This window comes from Labrus bergylta, chromosome 12, assembly GCF_963930695.1.
Source record: "Labrus bergylta chromosome 12, fLabBer1.1, whole genome shotgun sequence".
NCBI lineage: Eukaryota > Metazoa > Chordata > Actinopteri > Labriformes > Labridae > Labrus > Labrus bergylta.
Genome location: NC_089206.1, coordinates 16406618 through 16420765, shown reverse-complemented (window position 1 = coordinate 16420765; position 14148 = coordinate 16406618). Strand labels below are relative to the sequence as shown.

Here is a 14148-nt window from a genome sequence, read left to right as displayed (position 1 = left end):
TGATTTTGTAAGACCTATTGAGCTCTGGTGTCTGCATTTCACTTTATAACTGCATGTATGTCCCACACACAGCCTGCAGCACATAGGGGTTTATGTGTGTGAGAGGGGCGAACATTGTATCATATTGCGGCAGCAGAGGTGTCAAAATTACTCAGGTAGAAGTATAGATACTAGGGTTTAAAAAGACTTCTGTAAAAGTTGAAGTATCAACTCAAGCTTTTTACTCAAGTAAAAGTGTAAAAGTATTGGTTTCAAAACTACTTAAAGTATAAAAGTAAAAGTAATGTAAGGGGAAATAAATGCCATTAAGGACAAAAGCTTAGGCCGCGCCATAGGGGCCTATAGTGCACTACCCCACCTCCCCAAAAAAACATTTTTCTAAAGGCTATAATGACTAAAATGTTAAATTAAAATGTTAATGTTGAAAAATTTGGGATGCACGTGTTTCAGCTGCATTTATGCCCATTGAAAATTAACGCATTTTAGTACAATGCAGATACATTAAAGAACCATATATGTGTACTACTGAGCATTAACATGTGTTTCATGGAGCGGAAGATATGATGACTAGTTGCCTAGTATTGTAATGGTGCAAAAAGTCAAACTTCAGAGGCATGTTATCAATAGACTTTATTGGAATGTAAATGTACAAACTTGGGACATTTCGCTCGAGTTCTCTTGAGTCTCTGCTACGGACATCTTCGTACTAGGCTACATACGTCTGCTATTTCCTTGCCGGAGTGTGACATGATTTGTGTCATGTGCAGGTGCAATGGATAGCGTACAAACCAATAGGGTGTCGGAATGGTATTTGTTTATACTTCTCATCCAACCACAATCAAATTCACTCTATCCGGATGGCGCGATTTATCTGGATAGGTTTTTGTTTTTTTTGAACGATGACAAGCTGGAATGAAAACAAGCCGAAATGAAATAGGAGTAACGAGGCTATTTTTTACAATGCAAGGAGTAGAAAGTACAGAGAATTGCATGAAAATGTAAGGAGTAGAAGTAATATGTCGGCTGAAAAATAATAACTCCAGTAAAGAATAGATACCCAAAATTTCTACTTAAGTAAGGTAACGAAGTATTTGTACTTCGTTACTTGACACCTCTGTGCAGCAGAAGCAGTGAGTAGACGTGTCTTACCCCCCTCCCTCTCGAAGTTGATACATTGAAATTCTAAAGGCATTTTTTTAAATTCCAGGGTAGAGAAAATGTGGGGTTTAGCTAGTTACCCTTTAACTGACGGTTCTTACTGTATGCGATCTACTACTATGCCGCTACATATTTTTTTTACAAAGTTCCCTTTTTGTAACAGGTTGCCTCTCCAGAAATCAAATACAATCCAAACAAAAAAAGTTCTTTCCTTTCTCTCCTAAAGGGCTGTGAACCACATTTCCCTCAATCTTTGCTGTGGCCTCATCTAAGGAGGCATGGCCCGTGTAAAGAGATCAATCTCATAGGTCAAATGTACATGCCGGGTTTAAATGCACTTGGCTTAATAATATTTTAAAAAATTTAATTTGTTGAGATGTATGCTGTATTTTGTGACGTGTTTAGTGAATAAGTTAGGATTATTGTGTCCAGTGCTACTAACTAACTCAAGGACAGTCTTTGTTAAACATTGTCTCTGTGAAAAAAATGATAACAATGAGAATCAAACAAACAGACTTTTCACTCTGGAATAAGCTCAGAAAACAAGACAAGAGACTTTACTCGTATCCTGAGCTGAATGAGGAACTTTAAGCTATAATATAGAGAATATATTTATGTTCACCACACATATTTTGATTCTGAAGCCTTAAAATGAATGCTGCGCAGAATATGAAATGTAGGCGTTACTATTGAAAGAGGGTGACAGGGGCAATAAAACATGTTCCCATGCAGAATGAATCATTATACCAAATATTAGTCTATAATTTAAGCACAGAAAATTGCAGAAGGTTCAGTGTTCAAATAGAAGAGGTGAGTTGTTCTCTTCAAAATACATTTATTCAAGCAGAGAAAGTTTTTAAAAGCTTTTAAGGGTTTAGAAAAAAGATGTCATCAGAGCCATTATTTTTTGAGATGTCTACCTGAGCAAATAGCTTTCACTGAGTGTAAGTGTGAACTCACTGTGCTGAATTTCAACAATAAAGTGAACAAGTTGAAGCATGTGTTCACGTTGCAAATTGTCAAAAATCCAGAGATAATATCTGATAGAGAGTGAGAGTAGGCAGGAAATCTGAGTGGTAGATTAATCCAGACATGTGCTCTCTGTCTGTATGCACAAACATGAGTTGGCAGGTTCAGGTGCATCAGTGAGGAAATAACAAATGCAGGCTCTGCAGACAGTCTGTGAAGAGAGAGAGGAGACACAACGGGGTAATCTACTCCGTAATCTCATTACCTTAACTTGTTGCAAAATTGTGTTGAGACCAACTGTAGAGCTCGTTCTTTTCACCGCAGCTTGTTTTCATATATTGTTATTGTGTTTGCAGCTACTTGGGGGTTTACACCGGTGTTTATTCCCTAAAATTACACCACAGTGTAAGCTCATCCTCTCAGATTCATCACGTCAGACTCCTCTTCATTCTTACATCATCTGTTCAATCAAGCCCTCGATATTTGAATAAATGGCAAAATGCTAGCTGTGAAAGCATTTATCAATCCTCCCCTTGGTGGAGGCTTCTCTGCAGAAACCTCAAGACATCCGAGGCAGACGAAAGGGCCATCAAAAGTAATATCTGGTTTCCTTCAGGGAAATTAAGTCAATCATCCACAATCCAAATAATAACCAAACTCCCACTCAGGGTCACATGATGCAGCTACATTCCCTGAGCCGATGTTTTCACACAAGTAAGCCATGTCATATAACATTCAGTACAGTGTGCAGTAAACCTTGGGCCTACTAATCTGTCATTAACTACTTTAAAAAAATAAAAATAAAAATAACCTGCTCAGGTAACTTATTAATATCTCAGTGGTCTGAGGGCTGAGCTGACGGTTGGCATGGCAGCAGCTTGAGACAAAAGCAACAATTGTGATGGAACGGTCTGCAGTCCTTCATGTCAAAGTGGGCGGTCAAGGCAAAAAAATCGCACTATTGCAGCGAAGGCTATGACTGGAGTGAATCTGATTAACTGTTTTCAGGCAATGAGGAGACCCTTGAATAAAAAAGTGTGGCAGAAGAAACACAGTGTGCTCACACTGATTTTTGTCCTTGGGTAAAAAAAAACCTTCTGAAAAGGAATGTCTGTTAAATGTCAAGAATTCAAGCTTTCCCTGAATTAAAAGTGTTAGCTTGAACAGTCTATTCCTCAGTAATAACATGACTAATTTTGAAAAACATTTTGTGAGAGATGAAACACAAAAGAAACTTCTTCTGAAAGCCTACCTTTGTTTTACATTTTGAACCAACCAACATTGTTTTAGCTGTACCCTCACTGAGGTGGGCTAGAGCTCAGGCACACTTAAAAAAAGAACCTTAACTTCTTGTGGATAGCTCCTGGTTGAAGCTAATCACTGTAATAGGGATGTAATTATACCTCCTGCAAAACAATTCAATATCGGTACAAATAAATAAGGCATAATTCAAAACCATGAGGCAACAAAATCAATACTGTCATACTCGTTTTCAACCAACAGAGGGTGCTATCTGCTTTTGGCTACTCATTTTTGACATAAGTAGCTGAAGAAGAGAAACGTACAGACTTGGCGGTGCAAGTTAAGATTTGATGTCACTGCGCGGTGTAAAGTAAGGGAAGCAGACAGGACAGAAACAGCGTGCAAAGAGTCTTTGTTACACCTGTAACATCTGATGAACAGCACAAATACGACAACCAAGAACACCAAAAATGGTGCTACCTTGACAAGCTCAAGACATCAAATAACATATGATGGTAAGCTGTTTTTTTTTTTTTTATTAACTTGCCCAACCGAGTTCAAGAGCCACAGCTACTGTTAATGAGCTTTTAAAGACCTGAAAGTAAACTTATATTCGATGACGCAAAGTCAATTGTTGAGAAATTCTGTGTCTTTGAAAAGCTTTCTGTGATTGAACACACACAGGCTGCACATGTTCATTAAAAGAAAACTTTCCTGTTTGTGCTATACATGTATTTATTAGATTTGGGATTTGTTTTAAAATCCTTAGATACAATTTTACAAAAATACTTTTTGAAATGTTTATTTGAAATAAACAAAATATTTTTTTTATTTAAAAAAAATAGAGCAATAAATATGCATTGCTTGATTAGTAATTATGAAACCTCAAAAAATATCTTAAAATATTTTCATATATCATATCTATTTCATATTTTACCATCAGAACTTTGAGTTAAAAGAATCATATTTATTCCCAAATTGACCTCAGTCTCATTTCTTTCCGTAGATGGTATGACAGAACAGAATATTTAACAATTTGATTAAGAAATTAGAGTGCTTCTGATAGTTAAAATAGTATTTTATTATTGTAATGCAATTAATCCTATCAACAATGAATACAAAAAAACATTTAGACACCTCCTCTTTCTTGCTCCTGAACAGCTTTTCTACTACTGTCTGTACTGTACAGCTCCTTGTTATTGTAGTTAGGTTAAAGGCACAGTGACTCACAGACATCATACCAACGCTGTTCTATTTAAATCCCCCACAGTATATCCAATCTAGACCCTGGAGCATTTCGGGAAATTATGGTGATAGAAACGATTGTGGGGAAGCGGGGGACGGGGAAAACATTGTCACTGTGGCTTGATGGTCGGACACTGGATGTAATGTGAAAGATGGGTGCCATCATTAATTATGTGATGAGTTACTGGTGGAAGGAAACAAATAATGTTGTCATTCAGCATAATCCTGTATTGACAGCCACTCACTAATTATCCTTCTGTCCTCTGACACTGTGTCCCTCTTTTCTTCTATCCAGAGCTATAGATATTTTTTTTAAATGTAGTTTGAATTAAACATCAGACTAAATGTGATAATTGAGGTGAAAATTGCCCCTTCATGAAGTTGAAATATTCACTGAGCACAATATGGATGTTTATCTTTGAGATAACTGACAAGAAGATCAGCAGGAGGTGGCTATAAATGTGAGAGAGGAACACTATGGGTGGTAAGGGATGTACATGTATATTTTGCTGATTCAAAGTGACTTCAGTCACAGTATGCAAACCTCAGCCTCAAAGATAATATCCTTATTTTAGTTGTACTGGAACGTTTTCTGTGGGCATGCTGCAGTGTGCTCAAATAAATTCTGAAAAATTAGTCTAATTAATGTCAAGTGTTTTACATAGATTTGAATGGAATTTAAGGATAGAATATCAAACGTGCAAAAATCATTTATCTGTTCACTAATTCACCATTCTGTCTTTGTGTTTCTCACCCTCTGTTCCCATTCAATTTCATCTCCATTCTCCTAAACCACACGTGTTTGTTCCTGCGAAATGGACAGTTTGAAGGTAGATGGAGCTGAATCGATTGATCATTATTAATGATGCATACTGCATTGACTGTCTGAGTTGGCAATTATGGACAAGTGGCCTGAAATTGATGTTTTTATTTGCTTATTTGCTTACCAAATGATTTTTATTACACACTACAAACTAATTCTATGAAGGTGGTTACTGTGCCAACACTGAAAAAGGGGCCAGATTTTATCCAAAAAACCTAAATTAGCAGAAATGCTAAAAATCTTTTTTTTTTCTTTATTATGCTGTTTTCACTTAATAAAAAAAATGCACAAAACATAAATATGGATGGCTGTACAGATCTTAGGTTATCCAGGTAACGTCAGGGTTGACTCTGGGTTTACAGCACAACGAAGGTGGTTCACTCCTAACCCTGGGATGATCACCATGGTAACTTACTGAAAAACCTAACCTGCTCTGAAGCGGGTTTTGTTTGGGATAAGCGATGAACCTGTACTAAGCACCTTAAAAACACAGCCTAATAACCAATCACGCTCATGATCCCAGAAGTCTGTGAGCTGATGGTGAGAGGAGAGGAGGACAGGACTGATAAACTCTTTGTCTTTTCTGTTTGTCATATAAAATATATAATCATGAAGAATGTTATTATTGCTTCACAGTTACCATCATATAAAATTAGGTATATAGACTGTGTTAAATTATGTTTTCATATTCATTTTTATAAGCCCTGTACAGCTCTTTCCACAGCTGAAATATTACATCTTAAACTGTAAGATACGCCACAAGAAAACATTTGAGAAAATACTTCATTTGAGTGTTATTAGATCCATCTCTATTGCACACTTGTGATGATAAAGTGATATTTTAAGCCTTAATTTGTGCATTCAAACAGTCAGTGATTTAAAAAATATATAGATCATAGTTTGCTCCGATTGAGTAAAGTATGACGAACTGCTTACAGCAGACTTGATCATCATTGCTCATAGAAATCCTAAATTAACTTATCAGGCTGATTACCTGCTTCATATGACCGCTTAGCACAATCTCCTTTTGTTAGGGTTAGTGACACTAACAACCACATGAAAAAAGTATTTTTAATCATTGACACTTTGTAATGTGATAGCAAAATAAAAAGGCACAGGTGAAGCTAATAATATGGGTCACACTTTTTACTACTTGACAAGTTATATTTTCCCTTTGTCAGTCATAACAATACATGTATTTCCACCAGAGAGTGCATTTGCCTTTGTATTTGTATTGCTAGGTGCTGTGTTATCGAAAACAAATAACTGTTCATTTGTTAAACTCAGGGCATGATGCTATCAGATAAAAATCTCATTACACTGTCATTACAGATTTTTAATGAATTTTAATGACAGTAATGATCAGATACCGATGTACATCAGGCTTATAATGTGCTCCTCATGCTCACAATAGACCTTAAATGTCCTGCTCTTGGTATCTTATCAGTTGTTATCATAGTTGGCCGTCTGTGACATCCTCTGGCTCAGACGGTCACACAGTTCTTACAGTAAGTGAGGTGGAATAAAGGTGTAGCCCATCCATCTGCTACGTCGATGACAACCCTCTGCTAAGACAAAACTAAAAACACAATACATTATTCAATATGAACCAAGCAATTTGCCGTCATGTCAAGCGTGACAGCACTGGTGCCAGCTGTGTTTACCAGGACACTGTGTGTTATAAATGTAATCACTTTACCAGCCTCAGCCTGCCTGTTATGGATGGCACTTGTCTTTTACAGAGGAGAGCCCAGGGCTATCGGTCATATGTGTGTGTGAGTGTGTCTGTGTGTGTGCTTTGAGGGGGTGGGGATTTTGCCACAAACTGTAGTGACAAAAAGTATTGCAAATCCCAGTCACTACAGTGTGTTGTAGGCCTTGCTCTGTCTAGCATGTGACTGTACTCATTTTCCTGTTAATAAAACTGTCAATTTAAATTATACTGTAGACTTGTCTAAAGGTAAAAAAAAAAAAAAACATATCATACATATCTTGTGCAGTCGTTGTGATAAGCTGTTATCTTTTTAAAACAAGCAGGATCACAGTGTCTGTGGTTAAACAGTGTCAAATTGGTTTTCTGAGTGTGGCTAACGCTAGCATTCCAAACCTTAGGTCCTTCGTGCAGGTTAACGTCCACATGTCTGAGAGGTAAGCATTACTCTGATCGACTGGTTATATGCAGGGTTATATGCCAGTATAACCTGAAGCATGCATACATACAACTTGATCTCCATTCACTGGAGCAGAGAGAACAGGCCCATTAACCGGAGCTATAGCATTGTGTCAGGTTGCTACGTTGCAGCTTTGACACAACAGTTAACTATCACTGGGTCTACATTTATAAAAGTATAAAGAGTTAGTTTAACTGACGATTAATGCTGGAGCAAACCAACGAGGTTGATGATGATAATTGTTTGGTTGACTAAACGCGCACATCCTATATTTAAGATGCCAAACCCTAACCCTAACCCCTAACCCTAACCAGGTACTACTGTCTGCTTAACAGCAACAACAAAACATGCAGCTTTTAAATGGCAATACATATACAGTAGACAATACCTTACTGTAAAACAATGCTGATCTAAGGGAGTTGATATGTTGAATATCAAAGAGGATTTAAGGTGACACACACACATTGGGGAATTAGGTTGATTAGTCAAATTTGTGGAAAGGTTGTAATGATTTGGCAAAATTCTAAGATTACAAAGAATACACAGGGGTTAGTTACGCTTGTGTTAAATGTTGCAATAACGATGTTGCAACCTACTCGAAGGTCTGATTAGAGCGCGTAACCACTGCAGCTAGAAATAAAGATGGACATGGTGCTCAACGTGTTTGCAGTTACCATACTCAAAAACATACCTCAGTTAATGAAGTATGAATGGTTGTTTTCACTTTCCTTATTAGAAATAGGCTTATCAGAATACAAAGCAACATTACTATAGAGTTACTCACTATAACACGTATTCATTTGAAAAAATCTAAATGTTTGGGATATACTTCCTCAAATCAATCCAACAAAACCTGATGGTATTTTGACATCATTCCAGCTTGGAGAACTCAGTATGTTTCACAGATGCTAGCTGTGTCTATAGCTGCTCTTGCTTTGCCTTCAGGACAAACACAACTGTCTTGATGTGTCAGAATTGATCACTACATGACCACTCATACCATGAAAGCAATAACTGCTGTTTCTTGAAGGTAATGCAAACAGAAAATTAGGTGAGTGGTCCATGAATAATGTGTTTTATTGACTTGGTCTCCAGTGAAAAGAGACAGAGTAGAGCTGGAAATGCCAGCGGTCATATACCAGCCAAGTTTTTATTGTATCTGAAATTACCTTTATGCAGGACTCTTTGGTCCAGTCTTATCATTTCTGTCCATGAGCATCATACATTGAACATACTGGCCATATTACCATACATAGAACAAACGACACATTCAACCCCCTACAGAAATATGTGGGGTTATTGCTTTAAAGAAGTGCTCAGATCAATGTTGTCTATTGTATTTCAAGCACTGTCATGGGAAATTTTCTGCTTATTCTCACGGGGATCTGTCCCATCACAGCTGAATAAAACATGTGCGGTTTGTGTTTTGTTTGTGTGCTTGTGCGCTCTTAAAATATCAATGCAGTCACTAATGCATGGGGACATAGGGATACCATGCAGAAAGAGATCTCCCATGCAGCAGAAAGTGACATTTTAGAAAAGTCCTAATAGCAAATGTTCAAATTCAAACAGAGGATGAATAATGCAACTGTTGTGCTTTTGTTGGTTTTTCAATTTCTTTCTCAGTCTCCATGCTGCACAGTTTGATCTCATGATTCCATAATTTACCTTGACAGATTTTTATGAGCATATAGGACAGCATTAAATAAGCAGCAGAGACAGGTCACATCCTGGCATAGCCTTCAAAACGAAGAGCCAGATGTGATGGATTCTCATTGGCAATATGTGGAGCCTCATTGACACCACTTTAATGAGCTTTAAAGACCTTATGTTACATTTCCTTTTTTGCACAGAACTACAAACACTTATTCAAGGAGTCAACAATATATAATTGTAAAACCTTGTGTACAGCTCTCAAGACAGTGAACAAGCCCCTCTTTGGTGACTTCCATTGGGAATTTTAGGACATTCTTCTGATTGGATAGTCAGCAGCTTTATTGGCCCGACTGACAAATAAACACTCTAGGTGTATGAACAGACAAGTGGTAAGATTCTAGCATTTCTGCAGCTATTAAAGCACAGACAAAAAAAATCTACTGGTCTAAAAAAGGTGAAAACAACTTTTGATTGTAATTGTCTTGTCCAGATATGCTCAAACATTTAATTTAAGATTTGATATTAGTTGACTTTTTCCCAGGCTAACATCTTTATTAATAAAAATCTTTCAGAGGTACATCAATTTTTAGTTACATCACTGCTCATAAGAAGACACTAGCTGCATACAGTATTCGTACAGTTCAGTTGTAAGTTCAGCTGCTTTTGGAAATGCACTTCCCTTCCAAAAATGTCATGACATTTTTCATTTTGGAAATGCACTTCCCTTCCAAAAATGTCATGACATTTTTCATTTTGGAAATGCAAACAGTCAAATCTTTGAATCTAGTCTTTAAAGACTTTCGCAGAATAGTAAAAGATGATGGTCTGCATGATATGTTCAAACACTCTTATTGAAATTATTTTACAGATATTGTGATTTCAATATAATTCACTATTAAAGATGATGATCTGCTTTACATTGTACTTGCTTTACATGTTTATTACGGTACATCTGGAGATCAGAATTTGTAGGCCAGAGCATCTCAGCAACACAAAATGTCAATGCAGTTTTAGACACATTTACCATTATCATCTTATTGCTGTCATATAGCGATTTTAATTATTTTGCCATTAATTTTGCAGGACAGTTGGCTTACACACTTAGTGGATCATGTGGACAGGGTGGCCTGGGATGGAGTCAAACTCCCAGCCTGAATTATTATCCCAGTCCGCCCCTGACCTTAGGCATTCCAATGTTGAGCATAGCATCAACACAAGCAAGGTTATCAGGTGCTTGGGCGTTGACACACTGTTGATAAACTGTTAAGGAAACGGGGGTTAGGGAAAAACCAAAGACCTGCATGTAACCCATCGTTTTAGTTTTTGCATTCAGATTTAGAGGGTACTTAAGAAGAAATTCAGCTATTGAACTATTTTAATCCAGCATTGCTAGATACAAGGAAAGCTCCATAGACTGAGAAAAAAATGAACCAACAGCAGTTTGAGATTAGGTACAATGATCGGATAGATCTGACATCATGTGTTTTTTTCAGGAGTCGCTTAGCCTGTGTAGGCTGAATTAGAAAACACCAGAAGGCTGACTGCATGATCACCCAAGCCGCTGGTTCTGTTACTGCACCCAGGTCGGATTCCCTATCATCTTTAATTATAGAAGAGTTATCTGCCTTGAGGCTCAATGTTTATTAAAGTCTTTTGGTAATGAACCTAAGCTGCATATTATCTTTCATCCACGAAGATAGAAAGTCCTCAAGGAAACACTTGTAACTTCAACAGGATAAAGTTCCTGCCTTTTAGAAATTTAAGGAAATCATCATTGATAACACCATACTGGTTTTATACTTGTTAGAATTTAAAGATCCTGCCTCTGTGAACAATTCCTTTAACTTCAGTGATGCCCCTACAGATCAAGTTCAGCCTCAACAAGGTTCTGATTTTGGCTCTGGTTTTGGCCAAAATCTGTTCAACAGCAAGGTGGTGGACGAAATTTGTCTGAGGCAAATTGTGCCAACAACTATTTGAAATACTGAAAGTCATTATCAGATGTTCTGCCTAGCATTGCCTTTTAAGTTTTGCAAGTAGGTTGTGGACAGTGTATGGGAGTTTAAGGGTGGTTCCCATTTGAAGTGAAGCATTTAAAACTATAAGCGACCACAGGGAATGGCATTCCAGGGTGCCAGAAGGAGGCTCAGGTCGATTGTCAAACATCAAATTCAGGAGGAGCAAAGTGGACTCTTGTTCTTGGCTTGGAACAGTGGGCCAGCTCTTCATGCATGGTTTAATAAAAGGGCCATGGGAGTTTGCCCATCAAATCAACAAGTGTTTTATGGACTTAGAGAGGGCTTAAACCCCCTGAGGATTCTTGTCGAGGGATTGTATGCTGTACAAGAGCCATTGGTTTCAGCCCTTTTATAACCAGCAGAGCTGAGAGCCAGCATGCTCTACTGGGTCTGTTTGCATCTAAAGAAGAATAACCCAGACTAGAGTCAGAACCTCAAAGCTTTGGGCGGGATAAAAAGAACAAGATTACAGATACAAGTAGTTGAATTGGTTCCGAAAGTAGTTTGTAGAGCTCAGCCTTAAAGAGAGAAACAGACTAAGACATACAGGGAAACCCCTCAGGTTTGGCTAGCTGAGTTGGTTCAGACCATAGACTGTAAATATTACTGGACGAACCCTGACCCGTCTGTGACATAGGCAGAAAATGAGTCCAATCGACGGCCGCATCCATATTGGATTTGCAGTCTCAACCTAACTTCGGATCAACCTAACGACAGCAGTAAGGCGGGACCGGCGGGACTTAGCTCCGCCCATTCAGCTCGACGTTAGCAGTCCACTTCACAGCATAGCTAACAGCTAGGCTGCTATCATCAACTATTCCTGCTCGTCCTGAGAAAACTCTATAAACAGTAAGTTAACATTTAACTTTTCTACAACACAGTTAAAACGAATTATATTCAACACAAATATTTAATTAAAGTCTTAAAACTACACTTTTTTAAATATACAACTATGGTTATTAGTTATTTGTCAGAGCAGTTAGACTTTGTCAGTGTTAGCAGAGAAATACATTAACAAAGTTTTATCCATAAACTGTAAATAAATATGAGACATCCAGAAGAAATCAATATTACAAAGCATACAGTTCATGTTACTGTTCTGACAAAAAGAGGAATGTCTGTGTCTTATATTTACTGATGTCAACAGCGATGACGGTGAACATGGCAACTGAAAAATAATTATTTAGTATTTATTATAAGACATTTGTTTTCTATTGAACCCTGTGAAGTCATGGAGTCTGTGGACAGTGTCAGCTTCACACCAAAAACTTTAAGTATTAGAAAAAATAATGTTTAAGACTGGCATCTATTATTATGAGTTGCAGCTACCTTGTTCAATATTATTCCTGCAGATGTGGCTCATAACAAAAAAACAGCCTGAGCTGTCACATGTAGTTAACTGTACATTTTGTCTTGTCTGAGGCATTAATTGAACACCTTTGTATTTCTCCTATAGACACAGTGTGGATTATTGGTGACTTGTCCGTCGAGGTGCCCAGAGAGCTGCAGAGACAGAGGAAGAAACCTGAGCCTCAACAACATCTGTATTTGTTGGTTCTTCTGGGGTGGATTTCGGTTGCTTCTCTTCAACAGCTCGCTGTGAGGGAGGCTCCCCCCGGATGGCCTGAGTGATGACACCCACAGACTGAGAGCTGGAGCTGAGGCGGGTTTTAAGCCTCTTGACAAACCGTTACACCGCACCCACCTGTCAAGATGGTCAGCTATACGCCTTATTGTGAATAACTCTTATCCTTCATCAAATCAAAACTGATGAGTCATCAAAACATCCCCCCCCCCCCGTACAGTGTGTGTCCATCGAGACATGAGCTAATCACACCTATTTGTTTGTTTTGTACCAAGCTGTAAACATGTTAATCTCTGCTGTAAAAACAGACTTTTTTAAATGTTGTTTTTCAGATTAAATAAATATTTCTATATAAATGCACTCCTTTATGTCTACTTATGAGTATACATTTCAGATTAATGCTCAACTCAATAGCTTAGGGAAGGAAGTCTACTTTTACACAACTTCTTATTCTTTTGATAAATACTAATGTAGTTCATTTCTGAAAGTGGGATGGAACAGAGTCATTGCAAAAATTTGCCCTTAAACACAGCCCCACTCTTAAATCAAGATACATGGAGAGTAAATAAGATCAATAACTTGTGAATAAAAACACAGTTAAAAATGATTTAGAAATGTAGTCTTCCCTGATCAATATCACATAATATCAACTTCTCTCATCTAAACTGGACAAAGGGTTTTAAAATGGGAAGAAAATAGTTTGATTGCAAGTTGTTTGGAGGAGATCTAGTTTTATTTGAACAGCTGAAGCATGAATACAGTCTCCAAGGTGCAAACCCTCCTCCTCCTCCTGATGAAGCATGTCGAGCTCGTTGATGTACTGCTGTCTTATCTGCTGGCCATCTTCTCTCAGCAGAACTTCAACTGTTGAAAAGTCATTCAGAAGAAGCTCGAGCATGTGACATGGATCCAGGAGAACATGGACTTTTAGTGAGGGGTCTTCAGGATGACAAAGAAAGAGAGAAAATATCAGTTATTCATTAAATCATTTTGTTTGTTCTCATCTATTTTTCTGTATTCATCTGTGTGTAAGAGCACATTTATAAATTCAACAGTGTACTACCCAGACAACAAAGGTACAGTATTCAGGTAATCAACATCTATTTAAAGTTAAGAAGACAAACTTTATTGTAATCATGCTGTTTCCAGCTCTCTCACTCACACAATGATATTCCACATCAAATGGTCTCAGATTTTGTGTGAGGAAAAATTCAGCAATTTATTGTGGATAATACTTCATCTTAACATGAAACAAATATAATCTGAATTATTTAAATCAGT

At 37.6% G+C, this 14148-nt stretch overlaps 1 long non-coding RNA gene across 1 annotated transcript; it reads left to right on the top strand.

Annotated features, from left to right (window-relative positions):
* Positions 1-11860: 11860 nt before the first annotated feature.
* LOC136181114 (uncharacterized) lies at positions 11861-13807 on the top strand. Its single transcript, XR_010667538.1, has 2 exons — positions 11861-12131; positions 12739-13807. It is a non-coding gene; the product is annotated as an uncharacterized lncRNA (long non-coding RNA).
* The last annotated feature ends 341 nt before the right edge of the window (positions 13808-14148 follow it).